This window comes from Colobus angolensis, unplaced genomic scaffold (genome assembly GCF_000951035.1).
Source record: "Colobus angolensis palliatus isolate OR3802 unplaced genomic scaffold, Cang.pa_1.0 Scaffold412, whole genome shotgun sequence".
Lineage (NCBI taxonomy): Eukaryota > Metazoa > Chordata > Mammalia > Primates > Cercopithecidae > Colobus > Colobus angolensis.
This window is the reverse complement of record NW_012117511.1, coordinates 1,727,167-1,753,473: the sequence shown is the minus strand read 5'-3', so window position 1 is coordinate 1,753,473 and position 26,307 is coordinate 1,727,167.

Here is a 26,307-nt window from a genome sequence, read left to right as displayed (position 1 = left end):
GCTGGGATCCGGAGGAGCACATGGAGAAGATCCACATACAATAATATCTGTTGAATGGATGAATGAATGCCCTTAAGAAACCCATGTTTGTTACCCATGTTGTCTTCAACAACTAATGAATGTTGTTGAAGACACATTCATTCCTTCGCTCCTTCATTCATTTGTGTACAGTCATGGATCACTTAATGACAGGGATAAGTTCTGAGAAATGCATTGTTAGGCGATGTTGTTGTCATATGAACATCACAGAGGGAACTTAACAAACCTAGATGGTATAGCCTACTACACATCTAGGCTATCCTGGTATAGCCTAATGCTTCTAGGCTACAAACCTGTACCACATGTTACTATACTGAATACTGTAGGCAATTGTGACAAAATGGCATTTGTGCATTTAAACATATCCAGACACAGAAAAGGTACAGTAAAAATACGGTATTATAATCTAATGGGACCCCATCATATATGAGATCAGTTGTTGACTAGAACATCACTGCAGGGCCCATGACTGTATTTATTCATTGAATTGTTTAGGGAGGAGCAATTGAGCATGGAGTGGGTGTTAGGATGCATCAGTGATTAAGCGGAGGCAGTCTCAGCCCTCCCTAGACTCAGTACCCAGGACAGGCTTGCTGGGAAGATGGGCCTGGAACGGCTAGTACTTCCTGACACATCTGGCCCATCTACTTTCAGCGTGCTCTGGGAGAAGCTGTAGAGCACACCTGCGTGCTGGTGCATTGGACCTAGTGCAGGCTGGGGCATGTGAGAAATCCATGGGTTCCTTGGGGGACCTGTTAAGTCAGCCCAGACTGGGTAGGGACACATCATTTGTCACTTGTTTTTCTAGACCCTGGGGATTTGAAGTTTGATGACGAGGAGGTCACAGAAACCTGTGGCACACAGCCTGCAGGCTCTATAATCCTGTAAACACTAACACCGCAAGCATGCATGTGTGTCAGGGCTTCAGCACTTGATCTCATTCGATCTGCATGACAGCCCTGTGAAATCCACCTTCTAGGCCCATTTAATTGTTGAGGGACCTGAAACACAAAAAGGTTGAGAGACTTGCTTAAGGCCGCATAGCTATTAAGTGGTAGAGCCGGCATTTGTACCCTCGCAATTGTCTCCAGAGCATGTGCTACTATTCATTATGTAAAGGCTTTTGATGGAAGGTCTGTGATGGAGGAGGAAACAGTCCTGTCAGGAAGATCCAGGGTGAAATCTAGGGCAAGGACCCTCCTCCAGTCCTCCTCTTCATCCCCACTACTGCCACTTGTTCCTCTCACACCAGTAATCCTACAACAGCTTCCTCCCTGGCCACTTGCCCTCATTTCACCCTTGCCCCACTCATTCTCCAAGAGGTCTGTTTTCAGAACTCAAACCCATTGCTCATGAACCTTTAGCAGCTCCTGTTGGCCATAGAATAAAAAGCCCAAACTCCTCTCCATGTTCTGGACGACGCTGTAGGATCACCCTGTCCACCTCACTGCCCTTATTTCTGACCATTTCCCCCTTGTTTTCTCCACCGCAGCCCACTAGTCCTCTTGTTGGTTCTAGCAGCTGTGCCGTTTTTGCTTTGGGACCATTCCACTTGCTGTATCCCCTACAGGGAATACTGTTCCCCCAGAGCTTCAAATGCATCGTGCCTTCTCACATCACTGAAGTCTCAGTTGAAATGTCACCCCTTTTGGAGTTTCCTAAATTATCTTTCTTGTTATATCTGGAACAGATAATTCCTCCACTAAAACATAAGCTTCATGAGGGAGGAACTTTGCTGTTCTGATTAATGTTGTATCCTCAGTATCTGGAACAGGGTCTGGCACATAGTATATGGTAAGTCAATAATTCTTGAATAAATGCTTGCTCTGCTATTCACTATCCCTGGGCCTTCTGCCATCTTCTTCACTCAGCTAACTCCATTAACCCTTGAGTTGGGAGCTCAAGGGCCACTTCTTCAGAGAGCCCCCTGCTCATGCCAGCATACATTCTCCACCTCCCCACCTTCCACCCCACATTCTACCCTCCCAGAGCCCTTGGGCTTCTGTTGTTGCATCTCACTCTTACCCTTACTGGTTTGATGTCTGTCTATTAGAGAGTCGGCTCTATGAGGAATGCTCAGGGACTGTGCTGTTTTGTTTACTGCCATCTCTCCCATGCTTAGCACAGTGCCTGGCACATAGTGGATGCTCCAAGATTATGTGTTGAATCATTGAAGGGACAACTGAGGGCCTCAGGTGACCATCAGAGTGAGGACGCAGGTCTCTCCAGCTGCTTCTACTCCAAAAGGTGTGGAAAGCTCTGCCAGGCATTTTCACATACATGATCTCAATCTGTTCAACACACCCATGAGGCAGGTATGGTGATCCCCCTTTACAGGAGGAGGCAGAGCGTTGGAAAGATTGGGGAACTTTCCCAAAGTCACACATTAGAGAGCAGCAGAGCTGAGTCTCAAAGCCAGGCCTATTTGAGTTGAATGCTTTTCTTCCTGGGGGTCCCCTATGGCTCTGGTGTGACTGATGGAGAAAGCAAGCTACAGGGTAGATGATTTCAAACAGGGCAGGAGGCAGCCTCTCCCTTCCCTCCCCAAGGTTCTTCTGCTCTCTTAGAACCTGCATTTGTTATTTAAAGCTGTGGAACAAATTACCCCAAAACTTAGTGGCTTGAAACAATTCATGTATGATTTCACAGTTTCTATAGGTCAGGGATCCAGGTGGAGTTTACTGGATTCTAAGCTTCAGAGTCCCTCACAGGCTGCAAACAAAGTATTGGCTGGGGCTGTGGTCATCTCAAGGCTCAACTGAGGGAGGAGCACTCCAGGCTCACTCCCATGGCTGCTGGTGGGATTCAGTTCCTTGTTGGCTGTGGGCCGGAGGCTGTCCTCAGTTCTTTACCAGCTTGCTTTATTAAAGCCAGTAAGCCGACAAAGAAGAGGGTACCAGAGGGAGAGAAGTCACAGTTTTTATAACTTAATCATGGAAGTGACATTCCATCACTTTTACTGCATTCCATTCATCAGGAGCATGTCCCTAGGTCCAGCCCACACTCAAGACGAGAGGATTACACAAGGGAGTGTATCCCAGGAGGTGGGATCACTGGGAGCCACCACATAGCCCTGTACTGCTTTGGCAGTTATTAGACTGTGACTTCCTGCAGGGCAGCTAACCTTGTCTTGTTTTCCAAACATGCATGGGAATTAGCATACATTTATTCCGTTATTGACTTGTTTATTTATTTGACAAGTATTTACTGTGCAACTACTGTATGCTAGATCTTATTTGCTGGAGTTGCAAAACAGGGAAAAGAGGGCACATTTCCTGCCTCAAAGGAGACAGATCTGTACACATAGAAGTGAAATTTAGTGCCTGCTCATGGGGAAATAACCGGGCTAATGGTCATTGGGAAAAAACTGGGCTAAAGCCCCTCTAGCACTTACTATGTTCTAGGCATCAGCCTAAAGTGCGTTACATACACTGTCTCATTTGATCCTCACAACAACCTATAAGATAGCTACAATCATCCCTCAGTAACCAGTGGGGATTGGTCCCAGGACCTTCCTCAGATACAAAAATCCGTGGATGCTCGAGTCCCTGATACAAAATGGCATAGTATTTGCATATAACCTGTGCACAGCCTCCCATATACCTTAAGTCATCTCTGGATTACTTAAAAGATCTAATACAATGTAAATGCTATGGAAAAAGTTGTTACGTTGTATTGTTTAGGGAATAATGACAAAGAGAAAACAGTCTACATGTTTAGTACGGATGCAGTGTTTTTTTCTGATTATTTTAGATTCATGGTTGAACAGCAAACAGATGTGGAACCCATGGATACAGAGGACTGACTGTACTATTATCCTCACTCCATTTTAAAGAAGAAGAAACTGAGGCACAAAAGGGTTAACTATTTGCTCAAGGTTACATGCTAGTGAGGCAGGGCCGGCATTGGAGCCTAGACAGTCTGGCTTCTGAGGCCATGTGCTCACTGCCTGGGCTATCTTGTCTCTTGAAAGGCAGGCTCCTTGAGGGTGGCTTTCAGCAGAATGACAGGTGCCGGGCTGTTCCTGGGAGCAGTTCTCCCCGGGGTTTTAGGAGAGTATGTAGGCAGATACTTTTTCAGGAGCTCTGGAGAAGCTGGGTTATTTGGGTTGGGAAGAGTGACTGGGAAGCCCACTCGCAAGCAAGGGGAAGAGAGTTGTTTTGGTTTAAAAGATTGACATTTTAATAAACTGCTCTTAATTAACAGCACTTTGAAATTCTGAGTGGCGTGCTCTCCATCTCAAAACACGCGGGCGGGTGGCTTCTCAGAGAGCACGATGCTTGTGGGTGATCTCCCTTTTTGAAACAAACCCAGACCCTCCAGTCACAATTTATTTTTCATTCCAAAAATGATCTTTACTGCAAATGTTGCTTTGGTTCGAGCGAATTAGAAATCCTTAATACACAGGAAGGCACTTCAAACAGTGCCCAGCTCGCCGCGCCGGCTGCGGCATCAAAGGCTCCGCTGGAATCTCTGATTACCACCCAGGCTGTTGCCCACTCGGGAACAGGCGGCATCTGAGGCTCAGGCCCTGGCTCCAGGACAGAGCAGGCTCAGGGGGTGCAGAAGCCAGCAGCCTCCATGCCGGCCTTGGTGCTTCCCCAGTATGGGAGGTTTGGAGGGAGGGCTGTGGACAGAAGGGAAACGGAATAGCATAGATGAACTTGGTTGGGCACCTAGTATGTATTCATTTTTCTGAGGCAGAAAGAGCCCAGTCCCTGTGAACCTGTGACCCGCCTCTACAAGTAAGGAAACTTCGCAACTCCTCACCCCCTCCCTGAACACAGGTGTTATTTTCTTTGTTCTATAGGTAAGGAAGAGACGCTGAGTTCCTCGGCTGCCCAGGTAGCAGAAGGTGAAGCTGAGATTGGCACAATTCTGTCTGACGCTATCTTCCCCTCTCGATTGAGATCTTCAAGTTCAGAGCTGTGTCTCATGCCTGTGTCCTCAGCAGCTGACACAGAGTCTAGCTCAGGACAGGCAGCAGGCAATGTTCTTGAATTGAACCAAGCAGATTCATGATTTCATTCAACAATGTTTACTGAGTCTCCACTATATGTTAGGAGCTGTTCTTACTGTTTGTCTGAGTCAGTCTGGGCTGCTATAACAAAGTATTATCGACTGGGTGGCTTATAAACAACATATATTTATTTATCTCAGTTCTGGAGGCTGAGAAGTCAAGGTGCTGACAGATTCAGTGTCTTGGGCTGACCCACTTTCCAATTCTCACGGCACCTTCCTTCTGTGTCCTCACATGGTGGAAGGGACAGATGAGCTCCCTGGGGTCATTGAATAAGGGCTCTAATAAGAATAAGGACACTGATCGCATTCACAGGGGCAGAACTCATGATCTAGTCACCTCCCAAAAGGCCCTATCTCCTAATACCTTCTGCTGGGGGTTAGGGTTTTAATATATACATTTTGGGGGTCGCAAACATTAGGACCATAGTAGTGTTGATGGCATTTTGCTGGTGTAGTGAATGGTACCTCTCTCCCTGACAAAAGGTATGTCCATATCTCAATCTCTGGAACCTGTGAATGAGATCTTATTTCAAAAAAAGGTCTTCGCAGATGTCATTAAGTTAAGGATCCTGACATGAGATCATTTTGGTTTATGTGGGTGGACCCAAATGCCGTAACTGTCTCTATGAGACTGAAGAGGAGAAAGGCCATGCGAAGACAGAGGCGGAGCTTACAGTGATGCAGCCACAAGTCAGGGAATGGCCAGAGCCACCAGAAGCTGGAAAGAACAAGGAAGGATTCTCCCTTAGAGCCTTTGGAGGGAGCATGGCCCTGCTGACACCTTGATTTGGGACTTCTGGCCTCCAGAACTATAAAAGAATAAATTTCTGTTTTCTTAAGCTCCAAGTTGGTGGCACTTGGTTATGGCATCCCTAGCAAATGACTAGAGCTGACACTGGAGGATGGGAAGATGCCTTTGGCCACATCTTATTCACTCTGGACTTGCATGGGGAACATGAGAGTGAAGGGGCAGGGGAGGAGGCTGGAGGCACTGGTTATCTCATCGGGACCTGGGTCTGAGCCACTTTCCTCTGGAGGTGTTTCACTGTCCCATTTAAAGTGTGCAGGCAGAAAGCTGCTCAGCAGGCCCCCTCAGCAACTTGGACATCATTAAATACAGCATGCTAATGACTGAGCAAAAATAAGTGAAAATGAGTAGTCACACAAGTACAAGGACCCCTCACATCATACCAGGTCACACAGATATGGGGGTCAGGGTGTCTGGTTAAAGGCTGGTGGATTTCCCTACAGCTATGGCTGCTGGGATCTCTTGGTGTCCAGAGGGAGCCATGGACAAGGAATGGCCGACTCTATTGGGATGGGCTTGAGGAGTTCCCAGCTCTGCTCGTCCACCTTCTCCTCAGGGAGATATTCAACTGCTGTTCCAATGCTCAGGCAGTCATCCCAGCTTTGGGAAGCCTTTCCCGCAATCCTCTGTTGAAAGTTCTTCCCTACACAAACCCCACATATGCCTCTCCATGATGTCTACTTTACTCTCACTTCACAGATGTGGAAATTGAGTCTTGGCTACAGTCTAGGGTCACACATACAGTAAGCGCTCAGGTGAGCATTCTGAGACACTACAGAACCTAAACTATGTGCCACGGGGGTGAACAGACGAAACACAACACACAAGTGAGGGTTTGCAGCTGCTACCACTACGCTATGAAGCATTATTGTTGATTGTTATAGCAAGCACTGTCATAACTGACCCAAGTGCTTAGCTGTGGTCCTTGGAAGATCAGGTAGGCTGCCTAAACTGGTGGCTTTCTCTCTACACCTCTGTGGCATATGTGTGTTTTGGGTTTTTTTTTCTTAATATTTCTCACTCTTTGGTCTCCTGGGTCCAGCTGCAAGCCTAGAATCTGCCTGATGTGGATAATTCTTCTGAGACCTGTTGGTTCTCTTATGGTAACCTTTGCCACACTATATGTCATACATTTTAAAATACAAATGCAATCATTTAGAGACATTGGAGAGAGAAGATTGTATTGGAACCTGAATTCGGCCTGGCCAATCACCTCTCCTTCCAAGTAGGCTGTTAGGGGTGGGTACACACAAGGAATAATAGCAAACACCATTTTATTATGAGCTGGGACAGGCTGGGTGTCTCCAATGCAGGGGCCTGGCAAGGCAGGGCTGGAACACAGTGGAAATTCTTTCTCCCCATCTAAGCAGGAATCCAAACCTTACCACTAGCCAATCACTATATCTGAAGTGAGGGCTGTCCTAGAGCACGGTGCTACACAACACAGGCCTTCCACACATTGCTACTCGTCTGCAATGAGATAAGCATCACATGGAGAATGTAAATCAACACTCCACTTCCTTCATCAAGAAAGTCCTGCTATGAAAAATATGTCAGCTGAACTAAACAATGTGCTTAGTGACACAGTTGATTTACATTCTGGCACAAGCTCCTTATCTCATTGCAGCCCAGTAAAAACCAGCTCACAGACTGACAGTGGTTCATACACCACATTTTTAGTAGCACTGCTGTAGCTCATGTAAGAAATGCCAAGGGAGAAAGTCAGCAGGCGCCGCCCTAAAGAGAGGGCACCATTGGTCCTCTACCAACTGCACCAAGAAGCCACAGGAAGCAGAACAGGAGGGCTTTGTAGGTATCAGGACTGCGGGTAGTGATCCTGCTGGCTAGTAACGTGGCCTCATCTGGCAGATCAAGAGTCCTGCTCTTGGCGAGAGGGAGTGAGAAAAGGCTGGTCAGAAGAGAGGGATGGAAGGTTTCTTTTTCCCCTACAGAAATTTCTTTGAATTGTTCTGTAAAGTCTTAGCAACAACAATGAAATAAGTTCCTGGCCATTGTCCTGTAATGTTTACATGTTCTTAATTTTACAGTTTTTGATAAATGTAACAGCAGAAGGCCCACAGGCATCTTCACGGCCTTCCTGGAAAATGTGAGGTTTCGATTCCAGGGTACTGGCCTGCAGGTTTTTGGACTGACAGAATCCTGAGAAAGGCTGGGTTAGCACGGCTAAACCAGTTCCTCAGCTGGTCAGACTAGGGGTCAGAGATCCCAAGAGGCAGGAGAGAGGCCAACTACCCTTGATGGGGGCCCCCAGAGTGGTCAGCGTTTGAAGGGTTGGGATGCTTGGGCTCGTAGCCTGAAAACTCCCCAGAAACAGGCTGGGGGTGACAGGAGGGTCTATGATAGGGCAGTCATCTGTAGGGAGGTGAAGAATGAGAAAAGGGAGGTATCCCGGTCCTGGGGTTTCCTTGAGCTCTCCCTTGTGTGTACCTGAGCTGGTCTTGAAAAGGTGCTGGAGAGGACTCAGGTTGCCAACCTGCTATGGAGGACTGAGGGCACCTTCTCAGGGAGGCCTCAGAGCTGGCTGGAAGCTGGGCTTTGCCTGGGTGGTGCTTGGCTGCCTGTGGAGCTCAATTAAACGGATTCCAATGGAACACTTTCTTCCCGGGTGCCTCTCCTGTGGTGGGCTCTGCGGGGGACCCAGAACTAGGTCCAGCACACCCTGCCTAAAATATGGTTAATGAGAGCTAATAGGAAGTGTTTGCCACATGCCCAGTTGGGGCTGAGAGTTTGACATGTGTTATCCAAGCTAAGCCTTCCAGCACTCCTCCGAGTTGGGTGCTGTGTTACCCCTTTCCCAGTTTCAAAAATGGAGACCTGGGGACTCTGCCTGCCTGAGGTCACTCAGCGAATGATGGTGGAGCTAGGACTTGAACTCCACATCCAGGCTCTTAGACAAGTGGTTTGACATAGACATCATCTAGAGAGCTTTTAAAAAATACCCATGCTTAGCTATCACTCTACATCAATTAAATAAGAATCTCTGGGGCATGAGACTGGGCATCAATATTTGAAAATTATACCCAAAGACTGAGCCATGTATGTGTTCAGCCAGGATTGACAGCCTTGTCTCTGGAGCCTGTAGGCTTAACTGCTGCACTAGATGGACTCAGCCCTGCTCATTTTCCCCAAAGCCTCCAGGTCATGGGGGCCTCAACCTTTGCTTTTCCTTACCAGGCCAGCCTGGGGCTCCCACAGAGGTCTCTGACACAGGGAGCACCAGGGCAGTGTCATAAGAGAGGAACCAGGCTGAGATCCTGGAAGAGGGAGGGAGCCCTACCAGCAGGGAAGAATCAAGGACAGCTTCCTGGAGAAGGCAAGAGAGTTTGGGGAAGGGTCAGAGCTTGGAAAGACTGCTGGGAACTTACCATGATCCCCTAATCTTTGCTCATTCATATGAACTCAATTCCTAGGTACTAGGGAGCCATAGAGGTTATATGAGCATAATAGTGATTCCCTCAGAAAACCATCACCTTGCTGAAGCCTATGAAGTTTCTTTTGTACCTTCTTACCCGAGGGGGCAATGCTGGGATTCTGGAAAATGGAGTTTGCTGATAAATCCATAGAATAAAATCAAGGTGTAAACACTACACCCGAAAAAAAAATCCTCTTCTTTCTCCCCACCCCCGTCTATACCAGCAATGACAAGTTCTCCCAATACCCATGCACTGTGAGGCTTTACACCTCTTTGCTTTTGTTCTCAGTTTCTTCTGGCTGGAGCCCTTCCCTCTTTATTAGCCATGTGAACACATTTATATTTGTACTTCATTAAACCTACTCCAGAAGTTGTTATAGACCCTCCCAGGAGAGATTTAATCCCTTCCTCCTCAACCCTCATGGATCATGTACATAATTCTAGAGCTGCACAGATCACCCTGTCCCGGTAACTGTTTGTGCACTTGATTCCCTGCTAGATGGTGAGAAACTTAGGCAGAGTGCTTAGCACATAATAAGTGCTTAAAAAAATAAATCATCATCTCTCCAACATCAGGAGTCTTGGAATAATGGAGTTGTAAGAAGTGCCCCTAACTTCCTATTGTAATGCTTTCTGTCTCTTTGCCTGCCACAAGCAGCATCATTCTCCATTATCTTCACGGCCTAGGACCAAACTATTGTCAGAGAAGGTGCCTTTGAAAGCCAAAAGGATTACCTGAGATTTTGGTATCAATAATTTCCTGGCAGCGATTTTCAACCGAGTCCAGCATAGCTTGTCATGTTAGTTATGCAGGGTCCTGGAAAATACAGACATAGGTCTGGTAGGTCTGGATGAGGCTGAGAGGAGGGAGGGGAGAGGACTGTGTCAGAGGGTGCAGTGTTCTGTGAGGGGTGGAATGGGTATGACCTCATTACTGCTGCCAGAGCTAGCATAGAGAGTGGGCTTTGGGGGCTGCCAGGTGGCCTGAGGGAGGCCATTGGCTGAGTGTGCACAGAGGACGGAGAAGGGCTTTGGAGCAGAAGGGGAGGGGAGCATTAAAGACACATTCACAGTGAGGGTGGCTAGCATGTTTTGGATGGTTCCGGATGGGCTGGAGTTTGGATCCTGGAATGCGTGTGTGGGTGCACACGTGTGCAAGCGTGAGCTACCAATTCCCTCTGATGACTGTGGGCAGACCTAGGCTCCCAGGACCGGCCAAAGAGAGGATTACTTTCTGGTTTAGTAGATTAAATGCGGAGGTTTCTGTGAATTAAACCCCAAAGCAGCTTTGGAATGTTTTCACTATCTCCACTGAGAAAATGAGATCTTTTCATCTGGTAACACAGGGATAATAATACCCCGCTCCCTGGGCTGCAGTGAGGATTAAACGAGATCCTGTATGTCAAAGCCCCAGCCTGTGCCTGGGACACAGTAAGGCCCATGTAAATGGTGGCTCTAAAGTAAACGGAGGCTCAGGGTATCTGGTTAGGAGCAAGCCTGAAATAAGAGAGCTTCATGCCTTAAAGACAGCAACCAGGGCCCTTTTACATTGTGTCTTTTGGTCTTTGAGCTTTCAGCCCTACAGCAGCTCAGGCTTTGGTCAAATGTGGGTTCACTCCCAACCTGTCTGCATACCAGCAGGAGACTTAGAGCAAGTTCTTTCATCTCTCTGAGCCTCCATTGCCTTATAATCATAGGACCCATCTTATAGAGGTGCTGCACGACTTGCTGAGCTCATTTGCTCCTTATTGAACTCAGAACTTCTGCTCTTAACCCTGCCAATCTGTTCTCCAAAGAGCAGCCACATAAGGACTTTAAAATGAAGTCTGAACTTGTTATCTCTCTGTACACAACTTGGGATGCTTAGAATAAAAGCTGAAGCCGTTGCCATGGGCTGCCACACCCTAAGTAATCTGCCCTGGCTGCCTCTTCCCTCTCATCTCCAATTAGATTTCCCACATGTGTTTTGCCGGCAGCCAGCTTCTTTGCCATTCCTGAAGAGGCTCCTGTCTCAGGGCCTTTGCACCTGCTGATTCCTCACCTGGAATGATTTTCCCCCAGACATCTGCGTAGCTTCCCTCAGCACTTAATGAATCTTGGCTCAAATGCCACATCTTCCTAGAGTCCACCTCAATTTCCCTCTCTAAACGGCATTCTCAGCCCCTCTCTGATTCATTTTTATTCATACCACTAAGCAGTGGCTGACATTGTCTTGTATATTTATCTACTGTTGGCTTTCTGGCTAGAATATGAGCTTCAGGAGACCGGGAACTTTGTTTGGGTTTTGTTTGGCTCATTAGGTCCAGAAACCAAATAACTATTTGGCAAAGGAATATATGAATTAATTAGTGCCTGTAAAGCAGCATTCTTTCCACACATGTGTACTCAGACGTATTAGTGATGGAATGAAATGTCCTAGAACCTGTAACCCTAGGATCCAGTTATTGCCCTGCTGTCAACTTACTGTGCATCTTAAACAATTCCCTTACCCATTCTGGACCTCTGGGAGAGCAGTGAGCAAAAGGAGATATCAGTTCCTGCCTTTGCTGGGAGAGATCAGGGTCAGGGAAGGGTCAAATTGATAAGGAGACAGTTTGCCAAGCAAAAGAAGCCCCAGGAATATAAAGTAGAGGCCTCTTTTCTCTGAAGAAAGCCAGTGTCTCTAATTTCTCAATATGCACCAGCTGGGCTGTGTCAGGTGGTTGTATGTAAGAAAAAAAAATCCCTTTGACTGAAATGGTGATATTTTACTTAGGCCACTTGGTTTTGCTTTCAAATAATTTCTTCGGGGCTCCCAAGTGCCTCCTCTTTCTTACTCATTAGCAGTCTACAGAACTTAAAGGAGAGACTCTAATTAGGAAGAACTTTCATATCATTTACCAGGGAAAGAATGAGGAGGGGCTGCATGACGGGCTGCAGAGAACCTTCTGAATCTACGTGAAGGCCCTTTGGCTCCAGGCCTCTGAATTGCGCTCAGGAGCAAAATCTAAAGCCACAGGTTAGGAGAATGAATCTGCTATTTGGAGTAGGCAATCATTATTTTTTTAATATAAATTCTGGAAAAGTACACAGGACTAGGGCGTCTAGGGTGCCTGGGGATGGGTCTCACTCTTGCTTGCTGAAGAAGTGCAATTATTGACTCTGCTGTTAATGATGTGGAGTTTGCAGACTCAGGGCAAAGGAAGAGCAGCAGGGACAGGCTGAAATGGCACAGAACATTCCAGAGACTGCTCTGGACCCCCATTGAGAAGGGGACAACCTACTCACAACCCCTCTGGAAACCTGTGAAAGAGAAAAAAACATTTAGACTTTTATACTGGTATTAACTCAGTGTGTGTCAGTAGGGAAGGGAGATTGCCTGGAGTGCTGATGTCTTGGATCGTGTTAATATAAATAGAGCATGCTGAATGAGGAAGGTGATAGTCCTGCCAACCTCCCTATTGATCAGTTCCAATGAAATCGGGAGCTGATTCATTGTGGGGTGGGTCTCCACAGTTGAGGGCAATATAGACAAAGTGGTAGCTCTGGGGAGAAGGCAGTAGGGAAGTAAGATTACATTTTAAACCACTAATTAAGTAACAGTTAAGAAGCAGAACTAAGAAAAGGGAAGAAAATCTTATGATGACAGCTATTAGCTAAGTGGCTATGAACATGACCTTGGAGTTAGGGGAATCTGAGCGGGAATTCTGACTCCATACTGCTAGCTATGTGGTCTGGAATAATTACTTTCCTCCTTCCCTTTGAGAAAGCTTCCTCCTCTGCAAAAGGAGATACTAATGTTTTCTATTTCATAGGGTTTTGCGAGGGTTAACTTGGGAAATCTTTTACATAAAATACTTAGCACATAGTATGTGCTCAACAAATAGCAGCGATTCTAAATATGATTGTGCTTACTTTGAGAGAGAAGCATCCTGCAAATTATTTAAGGAGTGAGATTCCAGAAGGGCTTCCTGCTTGGGAAGGTAGTAGGCTGGCTGGCCGTGGATCTCTAATCTTCTGGGCTTCTAAGTGTCTCTTTAATGTCTTCCAGCACCAGGTCCCAGTGCTGTCTCATCACGCCTAATGAAAAATTGTCTCATAACCTTAGCCATACAGAATGATGAGGAACTTCATACTCTTATAACCTGTGCATTTTGAGAGATGCAGGCAGGAGTGATGGCGTTTCAGGTGATGTTGCAAGGTAATGGCAGGGAGGCTGGACTCCAGTGCATGTTGGCAACAGCTTTCTCAAGCTGCGCTGTTTCATCTCTTTGTCCTTCTGACTCTGGCCAGAGGGACGCTTGCATGTGATGTCTATGTGTAATGTTTGGCCTATGGGTGGAAAGGTATGGGCTGTTCTTTGATGTGGTCCCTAACAGCTTTCCCAGGATCTTTTCACTGTGTTGGGCCAGGATGCGGGAAGTGGTGGCTCAGAGGGTGTTTGGGGGTGATGTGGATGGTTGTCAATCCAGAAGATCACCTGGGGGTTACCAACTCCAACCCCAGAATTACAGGGCTCTGGGACTCAGCCTCCCCTGTGTCTCCTTTGCTCTCCTCTGGACCACCAGCCTGGTGCAGGTGGCTCTGCCAGTGCCGTCGGGACTCCACGGGAGCTTGCTCCTGGGCTCTACCTGCACCCTTTAACATGTGTGTGAGCCCAGAAGGGTAACTGGACTATGGTTTCATCCAATGGAGTGACAGGAATGTGATGGGGATGGGGATGAGTGTAAAGAGAAGACTGTCACTCCTGGCCTAGAGGCCCCTAAGACCTGACTCTATGCACTGTGCCTCAGGCCTGGTGGTCAGTGATGGGAACTGGTCAGGGAAGAAAACAACGCATTAGGCATTAGATGCATATTATCTCATCAAGTTATGAAATAGATAATCTCATCTTCACTTTACTGATGAAGAAAACGCAGCTCAGAGAAGTTAAGCCACCTGCCCAAGAGCATACAGGTAGAGTAATGAAACTGATTTTTGCACCCTGTTCTTTCAGACTTCAACGTCTCCACCAGGACTTGTTTTGCTCCTGAAGCAGCTTCCTAGTGGGGAAAGGGAAAGTGGTTGAGCATCCCGGAACTGAGCTCTGCCACAACATCTTGGTTGGAGAAACACGACAGAAAAAGCCCCTTGAGAAGGGGAATTGAGGTTAGTGAGTAAGGCAACAGAAACTATTGCTGTCCTACCCCTCGCTAAATAAAAGTTGGTGTGGAAGTCAAGGCTGGCTTCCTTTTGAAGGAGCTCTATAGAGGAGTCAGCTGTGGGAAGATCTTGGGGGAGTAAGACAGTGGCTGCCACCTACCGTCAGCTGGGTTCTGTGATGATGAGGAAAGTCACAGCCCCAACTTGGCTGTGGCAGCACAGATGGCACAGATTGGGAGTCAGACGGGAGACACTGACACTGGCTCTCCACCGACTCTCCCTGTGGCCTTGGGCACGCCACTCAGACCATCTCCAGGGGCACGTCCAGCCTTATGTTCTACATCAGGGCCTCCCAAACTTGTGAGTGCATGGAAATCATCCGGGGGCCTTGTTAAAAAGTAGATTCTGTTTCAGAAAGGTTGGATCGAGGCCCAGGAATTTGCGTTTCTAACAAACTCCGAGACGAGGTTGATGCTGCCGTTCAGGGACTACAGTTTGAGTGACACTGTTCTCATCTCGTAGACTCTGAGCCACACTTTGTAGACAATACCAGGGGCTGGCATTGCTAGGACGGGAGGGAATCAAGCATTTTTCTTCTTCTGTGAGGATCGCGTGTTAACAGACCAGGCCTTGTGTCTCAGGAGGCATTAGCCTGGCCTCTCAGCAGTTCACAGGTTCATTCCCAATTTGCAGGAACAACGGAAGAACTGCCCCGGTGGAACTTCAGTTCCTACTTTTCTTATAAGACTAAACTCAAAGGTTACCTTCTTTAGGAAGTCTTTTCTAACTTGCTTCCTACCCTCAACTCTTTTAGGTGCAACACGGTTAAGAACACAGACCCTGGAACAAGATGTTCTGGGTCTAGATTCTGACTGCCTGTGAGGCCTTGGGTAAGTTACTTAACCTCTCTGTGCTGTGGTTTCATCGTCTGTAAGATGGGGATGAGGATAATGCCTATGTCACTAAGTTAATGATTTAAGGGGTTATTATTTGTAAAACTCCTAGGGTGAGCATTGTATAAATGTTAGTTCTTATTATTTTTGTCATCACCATTGTCTCTTTTTCTTATTCTCAGCCTCCCTTCAGGCCAGCCTTGTTTCTCTCTGATCCCAGTACCCAGCACAGAGGCGCTGCTCAGAAGTCAAGTAGGGAGCCTCCGCCGGAGGAGGCAGAGCAGGGGCCACTTCTTACAGGAAGCGGATTTATAGCCTAGAGGCCAACATTAGGGTCGACTGAGGGATTCTGTTGGGATTACTGGCTCCTCCCAGCAGCCCCGACCTTTTCTCATCTTATCTGGAAACTGACAGAAAACAGAGGGTGTCCTAGCTCCAGCTCCACCCTGCTGTGGGAGCCACGGCGAAAGGCTTTGGGCTCAGGAGCTTTGCTGTCTCTGGGGTTTTACTCTAAGGGCAGCCCTCTCCCAAAAACCAAGCCTCCTGGTGTTGAGGGGTGGAAAGGGTATGCTCCAAAGCTCCCAAGACAGGCACCCCCACTGGTCTGTCTCATCTCAGACTTCTCTGACTACTTGTCGAATGCTTGGGATGGGCATCCCTCCAGGGGTTCAAGAAGGGTGCCACACTTTGACAGAACGCAGTCCTCTCTGCAGATCCCTGGCTAAAAAGAAAAACACACGCACACAAAACAAAAGGCCTGCTGCCTAACATAAAATATCGCTTCCTAATCCCAAGCGTGGCCAAGTGTGCTGTTAAGATATTTAGAAGGCCCTTAAATTATTTCCACTTTAAAAATGTTTTTATGTCTCCCATTTTGTTCACTTGGTTGGTTAAGGTGTAATTGCTCTCCTTGGCCCAGACTTCGCTTCCTCACCAATAGAGACCCCGGTTTCGCGTCTTGATATTAAGAACAGATTCTGAGAGCTGAATGGGGCATTGTTTCCTGGCCAGATCGGTAGCCGCTGCCTGCTTTTAGTGAGCGAGCAGTCCAAGATTGGCAGCCCGATGGAGACCGCGCTGTGGCTTGTTTTGATTACTTGATTCCATCCAGCTCCAATCAGGAACTGATCACACACGTCCAGATTTTCATTTGCTTTCCCCCCGACTCAATCTCCATAGTTGCACGTTAAAGGGGTGGGTTTTGGGGAATGGCAGCCTGCCATGATTTTTAAAGACACTGTATTCAGAAGGCTGGATGAGAGGATTGGCAGTGCTATCCTGTGATCATCCTGGTCAGACCTTCACCCCAAAGCAGAGGCCTGGAACCTAAGTGTCTTCTGCTGATATGTTCTTTTGCTTGTAACCAGTAAAGGTTCTAGAAACTTCCCTCAAATTGTGAACAATGAGAAACTCCCATTCTTTTCCCAGGACATGAAAATCCCCTGAGATTTTGCTCCTCTCACATTTTTACCAGATAAGTCTAAATATAGAGCCACCCCATCTCCTTTTAAAAGGAACGTTTAGGAAAACCTTCTACTGGTGACTCAGAAACTCTGACTCCAAGTCTTTATTATCTTCTCTCACTCCCCCCGCCACCATTCCCTCTCTGCTCATTACGACGTTCGGTCATAAATGCCAAAAACCCAAATAGAACCCTTTGAGCAGTGAGACCCACTGAAGAACAATGACAGGAGGTTGGCTTTCAATGTGTCAGTGGTTGCCAAAGAAGTTTATCCTTTATTTATTATTTTCATTGTGGCTTAGAACATGCAGCCCTCAAAGCCAAGTCTCTTAAACCGAAACGTATGGTAGGCCTGCCTTTGCACAGAGCCCACAGCGAACTCCGAGATTTTCCCCTTCGCTCTTCACCAGTGATTGGGACTGAAGACAGTGTGTTTTGAATTTACTGAGAGATCTACTGCTTTGGGCCCAGTTTTAGTACTTTTAAAAAGCAATCAATAATGGCTAGTTTGTAATAAGAAAAATTTATGAACTGACAGGCAAAATGTAATTACAGAGGGGATTCCTTGCAAGAAAAAAGAGGTGATGTGAACAGACATCTCGACAATCTGTTTGCACTCATTTTCATTCATATAAATGATGAAGTGCTTCTGGGTTGAAGCAGCATTCTCCACAGGCTTCCCGGGAGCCTGGAAGCTTGCTGCCAAAGTTTTTACTAACGAAGGGCAATGAGTCTTTGCATTAACTTCTCATTGTTACCCACAAAATGGATTTTTCACAGTGTTACTTTTATGACTAAGGTTGTTACCCCGCAGCAGCTTCCACACCTCATCTTCTTGGTCCCTGAGGAGACCCAGCATGCTCCAGAGCTTTCTGGAAGCCAGGGCAGTGCTGTAGCCACCTCAGGAGTCTTCAGTTCCTTCCTCCTGCCTCTCTCTCTCTTGGCACTTTCTCCTTTCAGTGTAGCTGCTGAGGAGAGAAGGAGTACTTCCTGATTATAAGTCACCTTCAGAGGAAAAGAGCAGAGGTTCCAGGGAAAACAGCACAAGATGTCCCCATACTGCCTGATCCGGGTCATACAGAGCATCAACACAGCCCCTTTATACATATTAGGTCTCCGTCATTGCTTGAAAAATTATAATGATGAGATCCAACCCCTGTACATCAAGTGTGCAGGGTTCATAAGGTGCTGTGACACCAACGTCTGTTTTGACCTTCACAGCAATCGGAAGAGATATTTATTACTATACCCATTTTACAGATGAGAAAATTCAGGCTCAATGAGTTTACTTGACTTGCCCATGGTTGCACAGCTATTAATACTTGAATTAGGATTTGAACTCACATCTTTCTAACTTCAAAGCCTGTGCTCTTTTGAACATACCAAGAATAGAAAGACCAGTTATTTTAGTAAGAATGAAGACTAGGACAGATATTCTTGTTAAAGAAGTATGGTCCAATGAAGTTATGTTTAAATGTGTTGACTGTCTTAAAGTGAGAACAAGGTTGCCAGAGTGAGAATTGTTGTACTGTTTTGCATGTGCCAGGTGTTAGGATTTTCCAGGTGCTTTCACAATCTGACTTTATGTCATTTGCCGCTCAGCACAGCTCTGTGAGGGAGGCGGGGGATTGTCATTATCTCCATATTGGGGAAGAGGAGAGTAAGAGTAAGTAAAAAGCTGAGAGAGGTGAACGACCTGCCCAGGTTCAGAGAGGGCACCCCCAGGAAACCACAGGATCACCATGGCTTATTGACTTACAAGGAGATCTTCTCCATTACTTTTGCAGAAAAACCTCAATGTGCTAGAAACAAAATAGTGGATTCCTTAGTGATTTACTCCCCCCCCCCCATGTTACCTCTCAGTTGAAGGCCAAATGATCACAAATCATATTGAGATTCGGGAGTCCATTGAGAGTCCGGGAGTTCCGGATGGTCCCATTTCACAGAGGTTTTCAGCAACAAAGGTGGAAATGTAAAGGGTCTGAGCCCCCGGTTACCTAAGGATCCAATGCACAGCATCTTGCACTTCTCTGGGCATGGCTGCTGGTTGGATCTTTGGGTGTGTTTGGCTGTATGCCACCACTCAGGGCACAGTCATGAGTGATGAGTGTGACAGAGAGACAGGTGTGGCTGTGGGGGAGGATGTCAGGATTACCCAGACAGCCTTATCAGTCATGAATCTAGTTTTTGGACCACCATCCGTATCTCTTACTTGTTGCTATAATAGTTCTATACACTCTGTAACTTAATGGTTTAAAACAACAATCATTTCCTCTTGTTCGTGTATCTGTGGGCCATGTGGCCATTGGCTGATTTAGGCTGGGCTCAGCTGGGACCAGCTCAAAGCTTGTGAACTGAGTTTCACGTCTGCCCCATGTATCTTTTCTTCCTCCAAGACCAGTGGGCCACTTAGAACAAAAGCCAAGCTAAACTGCTCAAGCACAGCGATGGTCTCTTCTTGTGTCACATTTGCAAACATTCCTCTGGCCAAAGCAAGTCATGGGGCTAAGCACAGCCTCAGCCCAAGGAAATCTGTGTCCACTCCAGTAGACAGAGGGGGAAATAAATCGTTGCTGAATTATCCAAACTCACGCTATCTGCCTGACTCCAATATCCCATTTCTTAATTGACTCTAACTCAGATGGAGAAAAGTGATATGACTAGTTATTATAGAAATCCCTCTGAGCCCCTTGCACAGCAGAGTGAGGCATGGGAGCTGAAGGCTGACTTGGATAAAAGGGACTGGGCAGGTGCAATTGCTTTCCACTGAGAGGCCAAGGAGTTGGAGTTGGGGACCAGCAAATGATGGGTGAGTAGTCTGAAGCAGCAGGGCAGGAGGATGGACAGTGGTTAAATCAGAAGCACCAGAGCTTAGCTGAACTGGGTTTAAATCCCAGCTTCTCTATTCACTAAGTTGCTGCTTACTTCTTTAGCTCCTCAGTTTCCTTGTCTGTAACAGAACAATAATACTATATACTTTAGGATGGGTAATTGTGCAGGGAGAGGAGAGGTAAATCAAGGGCCACTTGATGGCCTTTGGATTTGAAGAGGAGAGAAATTTGAGAAGGTCTTGATTTCTTTATACGAAGGGAGCACTAATATAAGTGAGTGAAAGAGGTGGAATGTAGGTGGCTTCTATTTTAGCTAGTTAGAATTCTTCCCAAATTACTGCATTCCTTCAAGATGTTCTCTCTCACCACTCCTATTCAACATAGTATTAGAAGTTCTGGCCGGGGAAATAGGCAAGAGAAAGAAATACAACGTATTCAAAAAGGAAGAGAGGAAGTCAAATTGTCTTTGTTTGCAGATGACATGATCCTATATCTAGAAAAGGATCCTCTCAACCCAAAAGCTTCTTAAGCTGATAAGTAACTTCAGCAAAATTTCAGGATACAAAATCAGTGTACAAAAGTCACAAGTATTTTTATTCACCAACAATAGACAAGCAGAGAGCCAAATCATGAATGAACTCCCATTCACGATTGTTACAAAGAGAATAAAATACCTAAAATACAGCTAAGAAGGTTAGTGAAGGACCTCTTCAAGGAGAATCACAAACCACTGCTCAGGGAAATAAGAGAGGACACACACAAATGGAAAAACATTCCATACTCATGGATAGAAAAAATTAATATTGAGAAAATGACCATACTGCCCAAAGTAATGTATAGATTCAATGCTATTCCCATTAAACTACCACTGACATTCTTTACAGAATTAGAAGAAACTATTTTAAAATTCATATGGAACAAAAGATCTTGTATAGCCAAGACAATCCTAAAGCAAAAAGAGCAGAGCTGGAGGCATCATGCTACCAAACTTCAAACTATACTACAAGGCTACAGTAACCAAAATAGCATGGTACTGGTACAAAAATAGACACATAGACCAATGGAATAGAATAGAGAACTCAGAAATAAGACTGCACGTCTACAACCATCTGATCTTTGGCAAACCTGACAAAAACAAGCAATGAGGTAAGGGTTTTCTATTTAATAGAGGGTGCTGGGAGGACTGGCTAGTTATATGCAGAAAATTGAAACTGGACCACTTCCTTACACCTTATACAAAAGTTAACTCAATATTTTTGATTATGGATGTTTAATTTTAGATTAAAGACTTAAATGTAAAACTGAAAACCATAAAATCCCTAGAAGAAAATCTAGGCAATACCATTCAGGACATAGGCATGGGCCAATGTCCTGAATGTCTTGACAAAATTGCCAAAAGCAATTGCAGCAAAAACAAAAATTGACAAATGAGATCTAATTAAATGAAAGAGCTTCTGCACAACAAAAGAAACTATCATCAGAGCAAACAGGCAACTTACATAATGGGAGAAAATTTTTTCTTTTTTTTTTTTTTCAACTTCAGTAAATTTTTTATTGATGTAATACTTTTGTCTAATTGCCATTCATATTCTAATTTTGTCAGTTGTTTCAATAACATCCTTTTTGACATTTTTTCCTCCAGTGCGGGATCAAGTCTAGGGCTGGATATTGTATTTCTTTTTTTTTGTGAAAATTTTTTCAATCTATCTGTCTAACAAAGGCCTAATATCCAGAATCTACAAGGAACTACAAGAAACAAAGAAATAACCCAATTAAAAAATGGGCAAAGGACATGAACAGACACTTCTCAAAAGACGACATTTATGCAGCCAACAAACATATGAAAATAAGATCAACATCACTGATCCTTAGATGCAAATCAAAACCACAATGAGATACTATTTCATGCCAGTCAGAATGGATATTATAAAAAGTCAAGAAACAACAGATGCTGGTGAGGTTGCAGAGAAATAGGAATACTTTTACACTGTTGGTGAAAATACAAATCAGTTCAACCATTGTGGGAGACAGTGCGGCAATTCTTCAATGGCCTGGAACCAGAAATACCATACCATTTGACCCAGCAATCCCATTACTGGGTATATAACTAAAGGAATATAAATAATTCTATTACAAAGATACGTGCACACGTATATTCATTGCAGCACTCTTCACAATAGCGAAGACATGGACTCAACCCAAATGCCCATCAATGATAGACTGGATAAAGAAAATATGATACATATACACCATAGAACACTATGCAGCTATAAAAAGGAATGAGATCATGTCCTTTGCAGGGACATGGATGGAGCTGAAAGCCATTATCCTCAGCAAACTAACGCAAGAACAGAAAACCAAACACCACATATTTTCACTTATAAGTGGGAGCTGAACAGTGAGAATACATGGACACAGGAAGGGGAACAACACACACTGGGGCCTATCAGGGGTGGGATGGGGGAGGGAGAGCATTAGGGAAAATAGCTAATGGATGCTGGGCTTAATACCTAACTGATGGGTTGATAGGTGCAGCAAACCACCATGACACACGTTTACCTATGTAACAAAACTGCACAAACTGCACATGTACCCTGTAACTTTAAATAAAAATAAAAATTTTTTAAAAAACAAATGTTTAATGAGCTTCCACTGGTGCCAGGCAGCAGTCCAGGTGCTGGGACTATATCAGTGAACAGAGCAAATGAAAATATCTGCCCTTGCGGAGCATGCATTCTACTGGTGGCAGGTGAGGGCCAATATTTACTGTGCATTTACTGTGTTTCAGGCACTGTGCTTGGCTTAATATCCACCTTTGCAAGATGGTGGTTATTACATCTGTTTTGGGGATAAGAAAGCTGAGCCCCTGAGAATAAATAACTTCCTGGTGGCCACCTGCGTCCAGTAAGAGGCACAGGTGATACTGTTAGATCCTAGACCTTTCTATTCTGCACCTGCCCAGGCACCAAGACATCAGTTTGCAAAGTGAGACTCTGAGATTCTTGGAGGAACTTAAGAGACTGGAAGAGAGAAGATGGCAACAGGACATTAATGTAATTTCTAAAGACTGAAAATAGAGGGGGGTGGTGCTGATGTGAACAGAGGCACCCAATGGGGGTTCCAAGGCTGACGTTGGAGCATCAGTGACAGTCCCATCTGCAGAGGAAGTCCCTTTCCTGGCCTGTCAAGTGAGTCAGAGGGGCCTGGTAGCCCTTTCTTAAGAGTGAGGGAGCTGGGATGGGTCCAGGGGGATCTCTGTGAGGTGCTTCACCATTAAGCCCTATCAGCTCCCATCGCTAATGTCAAATGTTCAAGGATAATGGGATCGAGTCCGGTCTGAAGTAAAAGAGAAATCTGGAACAGATGTTAGAAAGCCTTTTTTTATTTTTGAAAGTGAGGATAAGCCTAGCAATTATTGGCCGAACTCTGGCCTGTATCAGAAATGATTAGTTGCCTGAGCTGAGATTAAATGGAGAGCCTCTAGCTTCCTTTTACTTCTTTTCCAGCTCACGCTACACAACGTACCTGAAGACCCTGGACATGCCCTCCCAATGGGTGGATGGTCCCCATGCCTTGGATCCAGTCTGGTCTTCTAGGCTGCCTCCACTGCCCCTCTTTATTTACTATCTTTCTCTTTTCTAATCCCCCCTCCTACTAATCATGTAAGCTTGGCACATATGCATTCACAGGCACACACACCAGACACACACCTGTCAATCTTGGCAACTGTCTCAGAGTTCATAATGGGGGTCATTCTCAACCACTGGGGGAAGATTATAATCCCCAAGATTTATAATCCTCCTCCTCACCAAGGACTCTCAAAGAATCTTTCTATGGAATTTACTCACAGTTACTTCAACTGAATGGACTTTTGTCTGGGCCCCTGCTTTGAAAGTTCGATAAGTACTGGGTTCAAAGAGACAATTAGTTTGAGCATCTACTCTGTGTCAGGCACTTTGCAGATGTATTTCAATTTTGTCTAGGATCTCTCCAGCCTATGGGCCTAGATGAGGGTCTCTGTGATGATTATAGCTAGTGTTTCATCCTGCAGAACTCCCTGGTCCTCTTTGGAGGTCTGCAGGATGCTTATCTAGCAGGTCCCAAGCCAGTTGATTGACTGTTGTTACCATGCATCCTGTGTTAGGGTCTTCCCATCCTGCTCTCCTGACCATATCAGTCACTAGAGCTCTGGCATCAGTGACTAGGGCTGGATCCCCAAATGACTGTCACTCTGCCACCCTTCATGTTCATGTTCATGTTCATGTTCATTGGAATATGACTGTGCTCCATATAAAAAGATGCCCTTTCTTCCTCCTTCCACCCGCCTCTGTATTGCCTGAGTCACAGACTGTGCTGGTTATAGACCAGCTTCTATCAGATTCCTTTGAACATTCCTCCCTCTTCTGCCTGCAGGTCCTCTCTCCATGCAGCTTAGACCAAAGTTCCATTAGCTAGACTGGGTGCCCAAGATCCCCAACAAGTGTCATGCTGTCATCTCCTTCCATTTGTTTTCCTCTCTCCCTCCTCCTTACATTCTCCTTGTCTCCATGCAAAGAGGAGCCTGTCTTCCTTGCCCCAGGCCAGTGGGCATCCAAGATGTGTCTGACTCTGTCTCAGTGGTACTCACTGATGTAATTCATCTCAGAATAGATTACAGTTACTTCTCAAAACAATCCTGTGAAGAGATTGGCCATGTAATACTATGGTTCAAATTATAGAGTGGAGAGAGACTGAAGAAAGATTACTGAACTGTGCCCCAAGAATCCTACAATTCTAGACCGGTTTTTTCTCACTAATCCCAACGCGATCGTGAGCAACTAGGTTCTTCTCTGGTTTTCTCAGTTCCAATCTATGACTTTCCAACTTCCCTTCTATCTCTAACCAGCAGTGATGCCCAGTTCAAGACCAGGCTTAGAGGATCTTCTTTATGGTTTCCATGTGCACTCAGCACATGATCATGATCATGCACTCCCTGAAGAGCCTCAACATGTGCATTCAGTACTGAATGGACTGAGTCAACTCAATACCTTTCTCCGCCCGGATGGCCAGAGCCTTGTTGCTTCTGCAAGTCTTCACAATGGTCTTACTGTATGAGTAGGTCAGTACTTGCCTGACATCTTCTCCTCTTGCTCTCCCCATTTCAATCACACTGGCCTTTTTGTTGTTCCTTGAATACACTAGCCATGCTGCAGACTCAGGACTATTCCCTCTACCTGAGACACTCTTACACCAGATACCTGCACGGCCTGATCCCTCATCCTTTAGGTCTTTGCCCAAATGTGGCCTTCTCAGTGAGGCCTTCTCTGATCATCCTCTATAAAAATACCCGACATCACCACCCCCATCCTCTTCCCAGCTTACTATTTTCCCCATAGCATTTATCATCATCTGTGATACTATTTGACTTATATTTTAAACATTCATTGTATGTCTCTGTACATTGGGATATAAGCTTCAGAGGGGCAGGAAATTTGGTCATTTTTGTTAAGCTTTGCATTTCCAGCATCTAGAACCCTGGGTTAAGATGTTGCCCAACTTTAGGAGGGAGCATTCGTGTACAGTACAATGATAGATTTCAATGCGGTGGCTCTACCTAAAATAGCACCTGGCACATAATTAGCCCTTGATAGGCTTTTGTTCATGAATAATCTGTCTATTCTTGGCACAGTTAAATCCTTTCAAAGTAGAATGCAATGCCCATGGTTAAGTCTCCCATTCAAAGGTGATATAGGCATGAAATAGATGCAGCCACAGAAATTTAAATAGAGGCTTTCCCCAAAAAATATTTGGGCCAGTCTTTTGCTCTTTCTCCATCTTTAGCTCTGAAATTTAATAATCAGGGCATGGGAGGGTTGGCCTGAAGACCTGTGAGAGTTAACACAGAGAGATTTAAGTTTACCTATCAGCTCATCATTGGAAGGCAGGGATCTCCAGGGATCTCTTGCATCTTTACATGTCTCGCCAGCAAAGGCATTGGCTGTCTTTGTTCTGGACTATCTTTTCAAGGGTGTTTGTATAGCTAACAGTTTGGAAGACAGAGATAGTGCCTTCGTCAAACAAAATTCAGGCAAGCTTACTGTCCATTATAAAAGATCTGGGTTCCCTAAGCTAGGGGTCCCTCTCCAGTGACTCACTCCAATGTGTGTACATGCATCATCTGGCCACTTTGCCATGTCCTGTGGGAAGTGGGGCTCAGGAAAATGGTGCAAATGAGAATACTCTGGCTGCTGCTACTGAATTATCTTATCTTCTGCCAGGATCCATGAAATTATGGCAGCCTAACTCCTCACTTGTTAGCTCACAAGTAGGATAAAGGCATACTTTTAAACCACTGTAACAATGGCTTAAGTTACAGTCAGGCTCAGACTCATCAGAGTTCATGCCACTCATTCATGATTTTATCTATTTAACATTTTGAATATCTTTTATTGAACTAATTACAAAACTAATACCTGCTTGCTGTGAAAATTTTAAATGATACAGAAATGCAAAATGTTTAAAAGACAAAAAAACCCTTTTCCATGAACTGAGTTCCAGTGCAACGCACTGAAGATAACAGGGGTGGAGATGTTCAAACCTGCCATCTGCATCCAGGCATTTTAAACTGTAAATATTTAAATCAGAATTATGCTAATGCTGATAACTCTATGGTGAAAATATTTTCCAGGCCCAAAAGCCCCTAAGACAATTCAAATCCT